We start from the raw sequence: 4,178 nt of genomic DNA on the forward strand, positions 1-4,178 counted from the left end.
TGCATTTTATGTAGCGTGGTTTACGATGTGTTTTAAATAACTTTGAATTTTTTCCGGAAATATTAAAAGCGGCTAAAATATTAGTAGTATTTTTCGCCTTTTGTTTTTTTTTTTTTGCTTTTTGCTTTTGCTTTTCGCTTTTAGTACCAATTATGGGTCTGTATGATCCATTTTCACGTTAAGACCATTTTGAAAGATCACTAAATAAAAAAAAGTGTTAGAATAAGATTTTAATTTAATTCCAACAATTCATCTCATATATTTTGTTTTAGTAGCCTTTGTTAATTAATTTCACATTGAGACTTTGGTACAAAAGCATCTGCACTATGTTGATCCGTACTTGTTCATTATATTGTAGTAATTCATATGTGGGGATGTATATTTGTATGATCTCAAGAAAAAGAAAAGGAAAATAGTCATACTTAATTACTTACCTAATTGATACCACTACTACTGCTGCTTGTAATTCAAAATAAGAAAAAGAAGATTAACGCAATAGATGGTTGATTAGTCATGAATATCGTTGGTTGATTTGTCCATGTGGTTATCTAATTTAGGAATACTAATAATTCAAGAACATCGTAGTTTGCTTTAGGCTCAATTTAGACTAGTATTGTGATTATGTATACGTTCCTGTAACACAATTGCGATTTTAATTCCAAAAAGTAACTCGAGGGATGCGTTCGCGCAACTTCAACTAAACCTTTCTTAATATAAATAAGCCAAGTATTATTAATTGTGGACACGTTTGCGTGACATGATTTTTTGACGCGCTAAAAGAAAAGAGTATACATACGCGTAACTCAATTCTTTAATTACAAACAAATCAAGTGATTAAAAGCGGTAAAAGGTAAATGCACATAGGTTTTAAAATAAGTAATTAGGAAATTTTAGCCGAGTATAAATCACTAAGCGACCGTGCTAGAACCACGGAACTCGGGAATGCCTAACACCTTCTCTCGGGTTAACAGAATTTCTTACCCGGATTTCTGTGTTCGTAGACCATTAAATAAGAGTCAACTTCCTCGATTCGGGATTTTAACCGGTGACTTGGGACACCATAAATTATCCTAGGTGGCGACTCTGAAATAATTAAATAATCCCATTTCGAATAATGTCACTTTAATTGGAAAAACTCCCTTATATACCTTCCGGGTGTAAAAAGGAGGTGTGACAGCTCTGGCGACTCTGCTGGGGAACGAACCCAGAATCTCTGGTTCAGGGTTCAAGAATTCGAGCTTAGAATAATTGTTATATTTGGCTTTATTTATTATCTGATTTTTACATGTTTGTGCCTAATGTGCTAAATGTTGCTTTTTACCATTTTGGTATTATATGAATTGTATATATAAAATGTTACTAAACCCTTCTTCTTTCTAAGTCTTCTGAATTTATGGTACACACGTGCGCGTGGCCCACCTTTCTGTTAGAAGTCATACCAAATAGAACGAAGTTGGGCCACGTAACTAGGACGGGTAGATTTTTGTGCTCCCGGTACGTTGCCCCCACTTCAGCTCAAGCTGTCCGCTTGGGTAAGCCAGGTCTAGAACAGTATACCTGTCACGACCCAAATCCCGATCGTGATGGCGCCCAGCACACTACTAGGCAAGCCCGACCATTATTCAACACTTAACCCAATTTATCAAAAATAGCGGAAAGAAATATCAATTAAGCAAGATTAAAGTACTGAAGAATTTAACAAAATACACAATATAATCTCACTAGGACCCGGTGTCACGAATTTGAGCCTCTAGAATACAGAATATCATCCTAATACATGGTATATCCAAAGTCTGATAATGCGGAAATAAAGATATAGGATAGGAGGGAGAAGATCAATGGCTGCGAACGCCGTGTAGCTACCTCGATACTCCCAGAAGCTGGATCTGCTGATCAACTGGATCTACTGAGCCTGAGACTGCCTTGGATCTGCACACAAGGTGCAGGGAGTAAAGTGAGTACTCCGACCCAGTGAGTAATAAAAGTAACTACAGTCCGAAGATAAGAAAATCCAGTAAATACACAAAGTAAGCTAAAATCCAAATATACAGCAACATATGAAACTGAGCAGCTAAACAACAATATAAATAGAAATCCATGAATGCAATGCAATGCATATGATGGTACATTCCAGTACCCACTGCGGCGTGCAGCCCGAGCCATCCATATTTATTTATCGTCGACGGCGCTCACTGGGGGTCTGTACAGACTCCGGAGGGGCTCCTACAACCTAAGCGCAATATCTTGGTCAGTCATTGTTACCTGACCGGTCAGCCATTGTTACCTGACCAATTTATATCATACAGTGCCATTGTTGCCACTGTTCAAGTATATCATCCAGTGTCATTGTTACCACTATTTCAAGTATATCACACAGTGTCATTGTTACCACTGTTTCAAGTATATCACACAGTGTCATTGTTACCACTATTTCAAGTATATCACACAGTGTCATTGTTACCACTATTTCAAGTATATCACACAGTGTCATTGTTACCACTGTTTCAAGTCACTTTATAATCAGTCCAGAAAATAATATAATAAGCCCCTTGGGCATTTACAAAACAGAAGTTCCCAGCCCGGAATACATTTAAAAATATCATTTAAGTTTTCAACACTTAGAATTATGGCTGAGTTTGCAAAACAACATTTAAAACCTTAGACTGAAATTAAATGATATGCAAATCATGCTAAGCAGTAATATCAATCCTCGAAGGATTTTACAAATCGGCACAAGGCCCCAAACATAGCATCAAGCCCCGTAATATCAATGAAGTATGTGTATCAATCACCAGTATAGTATAAACATCACACGGGATGGACCAAGTCACAATCCCCAATAGTATCCGACCCCGCACTCGCCATGGAGTGCGTGTCACGCCTCAATATAGCGTTACGATGTGAAAGTCCGGGGTTTCAAACCCTCAGAACAACATTTACATCTATTACTCACCTCTAACCGGCCGTAGACTAGTCCACAATGCCCTTTCCTCTTGAATCGACCTCTTCGCGCGTCGAATCTAGTCAAAACCACAACGAATACGTCACAATAGGCTAAGGGAATATAACCCAATCAAAAAGACTCGAAAAATATCGAAAATCCCGAAATTAGCAAAACCCAAGCCCCGGGCCCACTTCTCGAAAAATTACGAAAGTCACATCACCGGATTTCTCGTCTCGCCACGAGTTCGTACATATAAAATTTACCAAAATCGGAGTTCATTTGACCCCTCAAATCACCAAATCTTATTTTCAAATCCCTATGCCTAAATCCTTAATTTTTCTACAATTTTCATGCTCAAATCCATACATAATTGATGTACTTAACTCAAAATAGGTGGGGATAACTTACCTTCGCATTGATGATGAAAATCCCCTCTTGAAGCTCCCCAAAAATCGTCCATACTTTGAAGAAATGAAGAAAAGTGAGCTAAATCCGTGTATAAAAGAATCTGCCTGTGCTTCGTCGAGTTGTACCTTGCACTTGTGCTATACAAGTTGTACATCCTATTAAAATTGTTCCTTGTCGGACACCTTCTGTTTAAACACCCATAACGTCTTGTATAAATATCCAAATGACAAACGGTTTGAAGATTTAAAAACTAGACTCAAAGATATTTAATTTGATAGGTTGTACACCACATAACTCTTTATATATCCCGAGATATGAGCTTCTAAAGTGCATCGTAAATTCTGCCGAAATTGCTCCAGCAGCCCTTTTCGATCCATCGTAACTTTCTGAGATGATATCCAAATCGCGAATGGTTTAACTTTCCGAAAACAAGAATGTATGGGCTACAACTTTTGTGTTTTGCACTTTTTCTGATTTCTTATAGATTACAAGATATGAGCTTCCAAACTGGACTACTCGCAGCAGAATTTCTGCAATTTTCTGCAATTTTTCCTAAGTCTGAAATCACTCCGAGACACCTCCGAAACACTCCCGAGCCCTCGGGGCTCCAAACCAAATATGAACACTGACTCTAAAACATCACACAAACTTGCTCGAGCGATCAAATCGCCAAAATAACATCAAAATCAATGATTTGAGCCTTAAATCCAAGAATTCTTTCAAATTTCATAAACTTTCAAATTTTCCAATTTAAGGCCGAAACCCGTCAAACAACGTCCGTTTGTAACCAAACTTTACAGGAAGCTCTTAACCAACATATATGACC

General features: G+C 37.7%; 1 long non-coding RNA gene across 1 annotated transcript; it reads right to left on the reverse strand.

Annotated features, from left to right (window-relative positions):
• Nucleotides 1–1,669: 1,669 nt before the first annotated feature.
• On the reverse strand, nucleotides 1,670–3,546 carry LOC142163553 (uncharacterized). Its single transcript, XR_012694500.1, has 3 exons — nucleotides 3,353–3,546; nucleotides 2,954–3,020; nucleotides 1,670–1,929 (listed from the first exon to the last, which is right to left on the reverse strand). It is a non-coding gene; the product is annotated as an uncharacterized LOC142163553 (long non-coding RNA).
• Nucleotides 3,547–4,178: the final 632 nt, after the last annotated feature.

The sequence above is a fragment of the Nicotiana tabacum genome, chromosome 8 (assembly GCF_000715075.1).
Source record: "Nicotiana tabacum cultivar K326 chromosome 8, ASM71507v2, whole genome shotgun sequence".
Lineage (NCBI taxonomy): Eukaryota > Viridiplantae > Streptophyta > Magnoliopsida > Solanales > Solanaceae > Nicotiana > Nicotiana tabacum.